At 36.9% G+C, this 12,399-nt stretch overlaps 1 long non-coding RNA gene across 1 annotated transcript in view; it reads left to right on the top strand.

The window, feature by feature from the left end:
* Window positions 1–12,004, top strand: part of LOC141352998 (uncharacterized) — a 67,022-nt gene extending 55,018 nt beyond the window's left edge. Inside the window, exons 2-3 of the long non-coding RNA XR_012360052.1 lie at window positions 9,545–9,675; window positions 11,870–12,004. This is a non-coding gene — a long non-coding RNA (uncharacterized lncRNA). The remainder of the gene's footprint in view (window positions 1–9,544; window positions 9,676–11,869) is intronic.
* The last annotated feature ends 395 nt before the right edge of the window (window positions 12,005–12,399 follow it).

Genomic DNA, 12,399 nt, shown 5'->3' with positions numbered 1-12,399 from the left:
GCATTTTAGGAAGGATTGCTCCAGTGCACCTACACAGCCATTATAGTTGTGGGAGGTGAAACAACAAACACCTGAAAAATCTCGGGGCAGCCGCATATGTCGAAATTTCAGTCAAAACCGTTCTATTTCATCACAAACAATCCGAAAACAGGGCTTCAAGTGCAAAACACCCAACCTGTCCTTTTAAGGAACACACCACTGTTCTTACCTCAACAATTTAATACTTACCTATCTTTTATTTCAGTGCGCGTTGTGAATGTGTTAGCATTTAGCCTAGCCCCATTCATTCCTTAGGATCTAAACAGGGATGAATTTAGAAGCCACCAAACACTTCCATGTTTTCCTTATATAAAGACTGTTACATGAGTAGTTTGTTACATGAAAATTTTGCGCGAGAAGGGGAGTAGTCAGGAGTGATGATGTTACTGCGCGCCCTGGTCTAAGTGATCTTCCGCCATACAATATAGTTCCCATTTTTATCCGCTTAAAAAATCACCACTTTTTATTTTGTGCCACCATACTTCCTTGTTTGACTACTCATGTAACAGTCTTTGAATGGGGAGAACATGGAGGTGTTTGGTGGCTTCTAAATTCTGGATGGCTTTGGCAGTTATCCCCTGTTGCTAGATATCATAACTATACAGTTATATGGGCGAAATTAGTGTTTTTGGATTGATTTAGGTAGCATTGTTAAACATTATTATAAACATTTTGCTTAGGCAAACAAAACGCACAATAATGCCTTTTTTACTGCTCATAGCATTAGGAAATAACCCCAATGTTATGTCTTTTATGTAGTTTTAGTTTTGGAAGCAGATGGTCTGCTAATGTCTGACTCTAAATTACAAGAGCTGTAAAACGGACATCGAGTTCATCCCACTGCGGTGTGGGACGGGACGCAATATCAGTATTTACTACAGAGATCTTCTGTAATTCAGTTTCTCTCATTAACAGAATAAAAGTTTCTTCTTCAGTAACCCCTTAGCGAGCTCTATTAATATCTCAATTCAAGCCTCAGGTTCATATCAGGTTTTTACTATGGATGCCAACTTTTCGTGTATGCAAATTAAGCTAGAGGTCAAATCACATCCACAGGGCATCGTGGGTATTCTTGGCTTGTTTCTTCCAAATGTCTTTTTCCTAGCTATAATAAATCTCTTTCTCTCTCTCTCTCTCTCTTTTTCGGTGGTGTGTAAATTCCGCCAGACTTCCAATTAAGATGGAATTCCCAACAGTTCATGACACCTCAGCTGCTCGAGGGAGATTTCGGATTCTCTGCTTTCACCCCAGTGCTGTCATAGTACACACAACAAGCGTCTTGCTTATGAATATCTTTTCTGAAAATGGAATGCCTAATTTTCGAGCCTAGACACATGCGATCTGTCGCTGTTGCTGTAAGTAGTATACATTAACAGAGAATACATCCATACACATAATAATACATAAACAATTAACATTTCATTTTTTTTTGTGCTTTCTAAAGGGTTTTCCCAAACACAGAAAAGCAAATGTATACATTCCTGCCAGCACACTTGAAGCGTTACAGTATATGAAGGCATGTGGACAGCTCTGAAGATCAAACTACATTGCAATTCCCCCCCTTGTTGCAATTTGTCTAGCAGGTCGTCTTGTTATGTTACCTTTCTTCTTATCGGTGTTTGTTCACCTCACCTTTAACTTTTTAACAAGCTAACTCTTACTCACAGCAGGTGTATTTTCTGCACAAAGTGGTCATAGCACAGGTGTGAAATTGGATAAAACCGTCAGATGTTAAGGTGGTTGCGTCTTTTGTCTCGTAAACAGAACCGCAAGACAATGTGTTAAAAATTGCATCTCACAGTTTTTAATGTGCCCTCAAACGAAATGGATATACATGTCACAAACTGAATGCAAAGTGGGAACAATGTGATTGGAGAGAGATTTTGAATTTTTAAATAAGATGGTCTAAAGTCTAAAAAGACGAACCTAAACAGAAATTAACCTTGGACTTAATTTAATTTAGTGGCTTAACCTGAGTGTAATGTAAGAAATATGTTTGCCTCTGCTGACATCAAGAGATGTTAGTAAGGTGTCCACTCAACATGAATTGGTGAGTTCAGAAGTAATCAGACCTTGCTATGCGCCATAAAAGCCTGCTGATGGTTGTGTGCCCTCAGGTTAGTGTGGAAACGCTGACCCGTCCTCTCCTGAGTAATCGTCTTATTAAACAGCAGTGCTAGCAGACTAGACCTCAGCAAACCATCCCCAAGGGATGCAGTTTTTGTTGCTTTCATTTGAGGAACATGCAAGTTGTCAATCTTATTTGATTGACAGTTCTCCTTTCAATAAGGAAACTGCATTTACAATAGTTACACTATAGTTAAAGATCAGGTTACATCAGGTTAATTATTTATTAGAAGCTTTCTTTTTAGTGCCTTGTGTAGATTTAAATTGATTGAAATGTTGTGTTTACATTCATTATGACAGTTACATATTACATAATACAGTGCAGTATAAAATGGTTAAAATTCACATACAGGGACCAAATTCTTTTAAGTTTTTCTAGGTTAATTTTAATCAGCAGTTGGGTTATTGGCCATGTTTGACCCAACCGTGGGTTAAAACAACACATAATTTTTAGTAAAAATGTCTAAAGTTGAAAAGTCAATTAACACTTTGATACAGGCCCAGTAGTGCACAAACTGCAATATTTGAAAAGCAAATGTAAGCTCACAACACAACGAAATAAAGCCACAACACAATGAAATTTAGCCACGGCCCACAACACAACGAAATAAAGCCACAACACAACGAAACAAATCCACAACACAACTAAATAAACCACAACACACCGAAATAAACCACAACACACCGAAATAAATCACAACACAACGAAATAAACCACTAAACAACGAAATAAAACCACAACACAATGAAATAAAGCCACAACACAATGAAATAAAGCCACAACACAACGAAATACAGCCACAACACAACGGAAACAAGCAACAACACAATGAAATAAAGCCACAACACAACGGAAAAAAGCCACAACACAATGAAATAAAGCCCAACACAATGAAATAAAGCCACAACACAATAAAATAAAGCCACAACACAACGGAATAAAGCCACAATACAATGAAATAAAGCCACAATACAACGGAAAAAAGCCACAACACAACGAAATAAAGCCACAACACGACGGAAAAAAGCCACAACACAATGAAATTAAGCCACAACACAACGGAAAAAAGCCACAACACAATGAAATAAAGCCACAACACAACAGAAATGCTCCCAACCACTAGGGGGCGCTTTCGGCATAAAGACACGTCACGCTGCCCTCATATTAGGAAGCTCTCCTAATGTGACTGTTTTGCTAGCCGTCTGTCTAATGTTTTATATGCATAAAGTATTTAAATCTTGATGGAGAAAGAAAAATATGCAGAGAAGTGTGCTGAACAGGGACAAACGGAATGTCAACGGGAGCATTTCCGTTGTGTTGTGGCTTTTTTCGTTGTGTTGTGAGCTTACGTTTGCTTTTCATGTGCACTACTGGGTCACTTTACTTTGAAGCCTTTAGACATTCACATTAACGCATTTGGCAGACTCTTTAATTCAAAGTTACTTAGGGGTGGTTCACATTTCATTTACGGCATTCTAAGAAGTTAAGCATTTTAACTAGCTGCAGCCTGGATAAAAGATAGTGCTTACCGCGCGTCTACATTCAAAATAACATATTTGTGCTTGCAAAAGACGTGAAATGCGTACATTGCATTACACGGTCTATATTCTTTAACATTAAATGTGTTCTTTGGGTTAAACTCGACATTTTGCGCTGCTAATTTAATGTGTTACCACTGAGCTGCATAGGAGCACATTAGCTTTAAAAAAAAAGAGCAAGAGAATGTTTTTTACAGTTGCATTTGGTGTAGGTTAAGCTTAATAAGGAGGCGGGTAAGAACACACCAGTATTTCTCATTTCCTAATTGAGCTGACGAGGTAAATTACTGTTGGGTCTTGCTTTGTAGGAGGATTAGCTTCTTTTTAAAATCAATGATACTTAAAGTGCCTCATTTGCTTGTTCTCTCATGAGAGTGAATCAGCATCTTTTACAGATGAGATCTTGAGTCTTTGACCGTCTGCATGCATGTGTGTTTATTTACTATTGGATCCATGCTTTCTTCTTCATGATTCGCCGTTTAAGCTTTAAAGACTAAATCAATCTTGCTTTTCCATCACCTGAGATGATTCACTAGAAACTGTGAACAAAAGGCACAATCACCTTATTGGGTAATTTGGTTGGTCATTTTGAAGACTTTACATTTTTTTATTAAAGTAATTTCAGAAATAGCGTTTCTAGAACAAGAAAAAATAAGTGTTTGAGCAGAACACATCTCAAGATTTGTGTTTAGATTAGCCAGTATAGTAAGACACTTCAGTAAGGTAGTGTTTGTTAACACCGCAACTTTCTTCAGTTAAAAATAAACAAAAATCTGTCATTGAGTAAATACAAAAAAATCAATGTTCAAAATGTACCTTTAAAATCCTTAAAGGTGCCCTTCCTCTGGCGTTTTTATTGTTTTAGACTGTTGTCTGAGGTCTACTCATGATGTTTGCATGATTTTTACATCCAAAAACATCAAAAGCAATAAGTAATAGGCTATTTTGTACCCTGGTTTTGAGGCTGGTTAGAGAAATGATCCGTTTTAATGGGCGGGCTGCATTGACGACTTGGAAGTAAACGCCCACTGCTACTATTGGATAACAGTTTTTCGTTCAAACTAACTTTCAATTTAATCTCATGTGTAATCAGTTTAATGTTAAGTGAGTGTCTTAAGACACAGTGTCTTTCTTACACACGCATATTTTATCATAAACCCTTTTGACACACACACGCGTGTCTTTTATCGTAAACCCACGCACAAAAACACACACACGCAAACACACACACACACACACACACACACTCTCACACGTGTCTTTTATCGTAAACCCTTTCGATGCGCGTGTAGCAGCGCATGCACGCAGACACACACACACACACACACAAACGTCTTTTACACAAACCCTTTCGACGCACGTGTAACGAATGCACAAACACACACATGTCTTTTATTTATGTTGGAACATTTAATGATTTCATTTAGTCTGAAAAAATGTGCGATATTTAATTTGTTTAGATGACGTCGTCTTATATGACTTTTAGGATGTACTTCTAACTGTCATGGCAATTTATAATAACAAATCTGCTCTGATGCAATAATCACAGACATCAGATTCATCCATGCGGCGTAGCATTTACAAACTGCAGTTTTATTTTTCAAACAGAGATGGCGGTAGAGAGGCAAATGTTAAGGATCGCCACTTTCATTTTATTAGTTATCATCAACTTTTTGATTTATTAATCTTCTTTATTTATCTTACTTTTAAAATGTACCTTTAAAAATGTAATTAACATAATTTATTGTTAACATTAATGCACAATATAAACTAACATGAACAATTAGTTATTACATGCGAAAACTATATTGCTCATTATTAGTTCATGTTAGCTAGTGCATTTACAAATGTTAAAACATACAACTGTATTTTAAAGTGTTTACTACAGTATACCAATATCTGCAATCAAAAGTGAGATTTCAGTATGAACTATCAAAATACTTCCAAAATGATTTAATCGAATCTATGCTATCTGCATCTATTTTCATAGCTGTTTCTTACTAAATGTTAGCATTTGTCTTGTCTAAATCTATTATTCCCCCACCCCAAGGAGTTTTAAAGAGAAATGTATAAAGACAAAGAACCATAATTGAAAACTTGATTAAATATTTAGAAAAAGCAACTTTTCACCATGCACCATTTTTTATGTTACACAACCATGAATAATTTTTTCTAACTCTCAAATTCCATCTTGCAATGGCCTTGAAAATGTATTTACCAATGTTTATGATAGCGCAGTTAAAGTATACTGAAGGTTTTGTGCCACTCATCTTCACAGTCCACCCCGTGTGACCCCATCACCTTTTATCTTGTGTGTTTACAAAGAAAAGAAAGTTTTCTCAAAGTGACATCTGTTGATCGCACTACTGAGTGACTTCAAGTAACCTTTTCCTTTCATAATATTCTTATCACTGCAGACCCTCTTCCATAATTCAGTGCCTTTCTAAGGGCTGCAAACTCCTTAAAGTGAGTGAAAGTGATTGAATGAGGGAAGCAAAATCCTCCACAGAGGAAACGGTCAGAAGGGAGCTTTGGTGATCATTTAATAATGCTTGTGCTTATCAGTCAAGAACAAGCCTCAACTTAATGGTGTGGCCTGTAGCAGACACAAGATCATTTCATACATGAAGGAATTAGATGAATGTGCCTACAAAGTGCAAAGCAGGAGGTAATTGGAATGGAGGGAAGCTGAAATTACTGTGCGTATTAATAGAAGATTGAAGGGCTAATGCGTGTGTGGCAGTGGCTCTGACAGGGAGGGGTAAAGCGCACAAAGGAGGAACCATCGGTCGCTGATTTAAGAATTTATTGGATATAAATAACTTCATATGAGGCAATTCTGAACTACTATTTGAAATGTTTCTTTGTAAACTTGATTTGTCTGTGTTTAATGTATGTTAAAGGATTAGTCCATTTTCTTAAAAGAAAAATCCAGATAATTTACTCACCACCATGTCATCAAAAACGTTGATGTCTTTCTTTGTTCAGTCGAGAAGAAATTATGTTTTTTGAGGAAAACATTGCAGGATTTTTCTCAATTTAAAGGACTTTAATAGAGCCCAACATTTAATACTTAACTCAACACTTAACAGTTTTTTTCAACGGAGTTTTAAAGGACTATGAACAATCCCAAACGAGGCATAAGGGTCTTATCTAGCGAAACGATTGTCATTTTTGACAAGAAAAATAAAAAATATGTACTTTTAAACCACAACTTTTTGTCTAGGTCCGGTCCAGCGCGACCTAACGTAAATGCGTAGTGACGTAGAGAGGTCATGTGTTACATATATAAAACGCACATTTGCGGACCATTTTAAACAATAAACTGAAACAAAGACATTAATTAGTATCAGTTGACATACAACAATGTAGGAACGGTCCTCTTTCAAGACGCTTGTAAACACTGGGGCGGAGTTTCGCGTTCGTCCTCTGTGACCTCTTGACGTCATGACGTATTGCGTGGGGTCACGCTGGCGCATCACGACCGGATCTACATGACGAGAAGTTGTGCTTTAAAAGTGTATATTTGTTATTTTTATTGTCAAAAATGACAATCATTTTGCTAGATAAGACCCTTGTGCCTCGTTTGGGGTTGTTTGGGGTCCTTTGAGGCTCCGTTGAAAAGAACTGTTAAGTGTTGAGTTATACATTAAATGTTAGGCTCTACTAAAGTCCACCAAAATTAGAAAAATCCTGCAATTCTCCCCAAAAAACATAATTTCTTCTCGACCGAACAAAGAAAGACACCAACATTTTGGATGACATGGTGGTGAGTAAATTATCTGGATTTTTTTTAAGAAAATGGACTAATCCTTAAGTTTATTCTATTCTGTGCCTTCTGTAAAGGTGATTTGCAACCGTGAAAAGTGCTATACAAATATGAATTGAAAAGTCAAAGTGAAACATTTGCTCCATCCGAAACCACCTACTTCTATACTATATAGTAGACGAAAAGCAGTAAGCGTGGTGAGTACAAGTCTGAATTCATAGTTAACGAAAAACAATAGGCTAAAAGTACCTGGATGACCTACTGGCAAGATCCCAAAGTGTTCATTCGATGGACACTTTACTATCTCGTGAGTAAGAAGTCTTCACGGGTCCACCTACAGTAGATCTGAAAACCCGAGGTCCAACCCAAGACACGAGCAGGTTCGGGTCTAAAAGTTTCACATGTGCCTCACACACGGGTCAGGTATAATAATAATATCGGCATCGGGTCTCAGGTAATTCAAAATGAATGCGTTTTTGCCAAACGGACCCGAGAGGACCCAAACTATCTTGTGTGTGTGTGTGTGCATCGAGTGCTTTTCCAATTTCTCCTCTGTTTGCCAAGAGCGCTTGACATCGTGTGGCTGGCAGTAGGGCAATTTTCGTTGAGACAGACCTGTTTTGAATGCACATTTTAGTGGTTACCTTGGTGTCGTTGTCAGATAACAAATGAAAATAAATGGAACAGCGGGCCAAATTGGATGCGAGGCCAACGGAGTTTCTCTCTGACTGGTGCGTGTGGGGATGCAGACATGTCAGTGCCGTTTACATTCTGGTTAAAAGAATTGCCACTGTTTTGGGTTTTGGGATGTAATACAACCGGAATCCATTGATACTATCTATATTCATATTACTGTTTTAATGGTCGATAAGTAGGTACATCATCTAATTCAGTACCTACTGTCACAGTATGTATGTGATTTTGGACGCAGGGCTGTATTACGTCTGTTTCAGGTGAAACATAACATTTAATGAGGAGAAAATGTATGACTTAATTATAATATATAAACCTTTCATTTTATTATAGTGGACTTTGGCTAGGTGGTTGCATGGCAGGGCTGTGATGTCAGAGGAGGAATTTGTGATGTCAGATGAACAGAAAAACATTTTCAGAGGCAAAGTAAAATAGTGAATTTTGATTTAAAAAATGTGTATTGATGAATTGTAGACCGTTTTATTTCAGTTTCATTTATTTCTATAGCGATTTTCATTTTATTGTACATTGTTCCAATCAAGTGAAAAACAGACTAAGGGGGCGTGCACACCAAAGCTTTTATGCCCGCGGCCGGCGCATGTTTTCAATCGTTTCCAATGGAAGCTCAACGTTTTTAAAAAAAGCCAGCAGCTAGCGGTGTTCTTCCATGCTAAAAACTGATTTGAAAAATATTCAACTTTGGGTAAAAAGCTCCACTCGTCACGTCAGCCGCATCGTATGTCATCCGCATCACTGCAGTCACGTGACTTTAGAGAAGACAAAGTCGTAATTTTTGTTATTTTTGGACCAAAATGTATTTTCGATGCTTCAATACATTGTAACTGACCCACTGATGTCACATGGACTACTTTGATGATGTTTTTATTACCTTTCTGGACATGGACAGTATACCGTAGATAGATTTTCAATGAAGGGTCAACAAGCTCTCGGACTAAATATAAAACGTCTGTAACTGTGTTCTTTACGAGGTCTTACGAGTTTGGAACGACGTGAGGGTGAGTCATTAATGACATTATTTTCATTTTTGGGTGAACTATCTCTTTAATTTATCTCCAATTAGTATTAATATATCTCCAGTTTGGCTAAAGAAAGGAAGTCATTAACACGTTTAAACAGACGTCAAAGCATCAGATGCAAGTATAATAAATCTTTGACAAGCATTCAGACTCACTGACTGACAACCGAGATAGACCACAGTTTCATCCATGAGAAAGATAACCTTCACTATTGGTTTTAAATGCCCTGCCGTTTGTTCCCTTAAGAATAAGCTAACAAAAGCATTCTGACTCACCAGCACGTTTTTATTTTATTTTTGGTTTCACTGAAGGTCATGTCATTTTTCTCTCTCTTCCACAGAGACCCTGTTCTCCACAGCACCAATAATCAGCTGTATGTCTCTGCAAAATCCACCTGACAAGCAACACTTGTCTATGAAGGAGTGTAAACACATTGTGACAAGCATGCGCATTTCTATTTGTGTCTGTGAGGTGTGTTGAACATCTATTCTTGATCTTTCCTGCTCTTTTTTTCTCAAGACTATCACAGAGTTAAATATTTATATGAATAAATAAACATTTGCCAAGTAGTAAAATTTAAATGTTGTATTTGTTGCTACCCTGCAAGCAATAGCGTCATCATTTTACTGTCTTAGTACCCAATATAGTCCATACATGAGTAACCTACTTCTAGCCAAAATAGTCATGAATTTGGTTACATGTCAGTTTTGCTAAAATAACTTGCAGGTTTAACAGTGATTATAGGGTGTTTGTTTTCTTTTTTATTTCATTTATTTTATTTATTTATATATCTGACAGGTTTGGCAGATAACTACGCTTAATTATAAAACGGATTAATCTTTAATATTGTCTCAGCGGAGTCCAGCTAGCTCATTGGGCTAGCCAGCTTTTTTCCCAAGCGATCAAGAATCCCACTTTCCAGGGATGACCTTTATAGTAGCATGACACACATTTGTCCTTTTCTGTTTTCTTACTAAATATGCTTACAATACTGTACATAAACACAGATACAGGGTACAGCGATGAAAGCCAAGCGAACCATATGAAATCCTGCAGGCAGTGATGATTAGATTTTATTGCAATGCCATGGCTCTGTTGTTTGTTTGAACTGAATGAACAGCGTGTTATCACATCAATTTTTTTTTTTCAAAATGCTTAGAGGATGTTTATATCAAGCAAGAAGCCAACACTAGGGTGCTGTATTTATTCAAACGTGTTTTCCAACATTCAAAGATAAGGGCTTAATTCTGTTTGGAAGTGTGTATTACTGCTGTACTCACTTCGAAGGCCAGATCATCTAAAGTAAGTACTTTGAGGGATGGAAAGTGTTTGTTGTGTTATGCATTATGCATTGTTAATCTTATATTATTTGGTATGGTATATACACTCACCTAAAGGATTATTAGGAGCACCATACCAATTCTGTGTTTGACCCCCTTTTGCCTTCAGAACTGTCTTAATTCTACGTGGCATTGATTTAACAAGATGCTGAAAGCATTCTTTAGAAAAATTTTGGCCCATATATGATAGGACAGCATCTTGCAGTTCATGGAGATTTATGGGATGCACATCCAGGGCACAAAGCTCCCGTTCCACCACATCCCAAAGACACTGTATTGGGTTGAGACCTGGTGACTTTTAGTACTGTGAACTCTTTGTCAAGAAACCAATTTGAAATGATTTGAGCTTTGTGACATGGTGCATTATCCTGCTGGAAGTAGCCATCAAAGGATGGGTACATGGTGGTCATAAAGGGATGGACATGGTCAGAAACAATGCTCAGTAGGCCGTGGCATTTAAACAATGCCCAATTGGCACTAAGGGGCCTAAAGTGTGCCAAGAAAACATCCCCCACGCCATTACACCATTGCAATAATGAGAAATTAAACCGGTGTTCCTAATAATCCTTTAGGTGAGTGTATTACATTATGGTTATTATAAGTTACACTATATTATGTGTTTTTGTCTGGCATAAGGATTAGGTCGTAATTTTAACTGTAGTGGAGATACAGAAATAGCCAAAAAAAGTCAGGTAAAATATAACAGTTGGGTAGACAGTGCTGAGAATGGTAAAGTCTACTGTATTGTTAGCAAGTTTTGAAGAACAAAGAAGTCAATTGTAATTGCTCAAAATTGCTACAGAGATTTTAAAACTGCTGCTACAGTAATATAAGTCAAATTCTTTCAGAATGTTTACAGGAACAGTAAGAAAGACCATTTAATTGCTGTTTTCAGACAACTTTCCTAGAAAACGTTCATCTCCTTTGTGTGTATGGAAGAATAAAAAGAGAATACATTTATACACACAGAATGCACATCTATTCACAATGTTTCTAAAACAGCCATGACAAGCAGGTTCAAATTAAATAATGGAAAATTAGTTTACTGTGAGCTAGGAAAGAGAACGAGAAAGAAATAAATGAGAAAGACAGCTATTCCTAATTTAGCAGGGCATCCACTGTCATAACAGTATATCTGTTATCTGTTGTGAAATTAACCAGAGAAGACACCCTGACAGAGAGAGAGAGAGAGAGCTGTAAAGACACTACCTTTGGGGATCATTTATTATGTTTGTGTTTTCACTTTTCTTGACGTTCTTTTTTCTGTATTCAAATATGTTTTCATACATTATATTTATAAATGTTGGATTTTTTTATTTCAACAGACCTTCCATCAATGATCTCCAACATGGTGTCCAAGGGTTGTCGGTAAGGAGTCTGTAAGTTGCCCACCAAAGCACATTCTATTAATAGCCGCAATTTTAATATTTATTTATTACATTTTTTTATTTTAGCTTGGCTTCTTTTATGTTTTTTAACATTTGAAACAATGATTAAGCATATCAACTAGTAAAATAAAATAAAGTTTTGAGTAGACTATATCAAAAAAGTTAACCCTCCAGATTTGATCCATTGTGGTAGCCCTTGCTCACAAAAAGGTTGGAAACCCCGTTACGATAAAAGACTAATTTCAGGGTTCCCACGGGTCCTTGAAATCCTTGAAAGTTTGTGAATCTGGAGAAAAATTCAAGGCCCTGGGAAGTTTTTGAAAATCAACATACATATATGGGTGATTCTCATGAAAACTTGGTTTTAAAAATGTCAAGCATGAAAATGTAAAAATTGCTTAAATTTACTTTTTTCCCACCAGACATTGAAAAACAAAGTCTGGAGTAAATGGGAACATTAATTTAAA

The sequence above is a fragment of the Misgurnus anguillicaudatus genome, chromosome 21, assembly GCF_027580225.2.
Source record: "Misgurnus anguillicaudatus chromosome 21, ASM2758022v2, whole genome shotgun sequence".
Taxonomy (NCBI): domain Eukaryota; kingdom Metazoa; phylum Chordata; class Actinopteri; order Cypriniformes; family Cobitidae; genus Misgurnus; species Misgurnus anguillicaudatus.
This window is presented reverse-complemented; position numbering and strand designations above follow the sequence as displayed.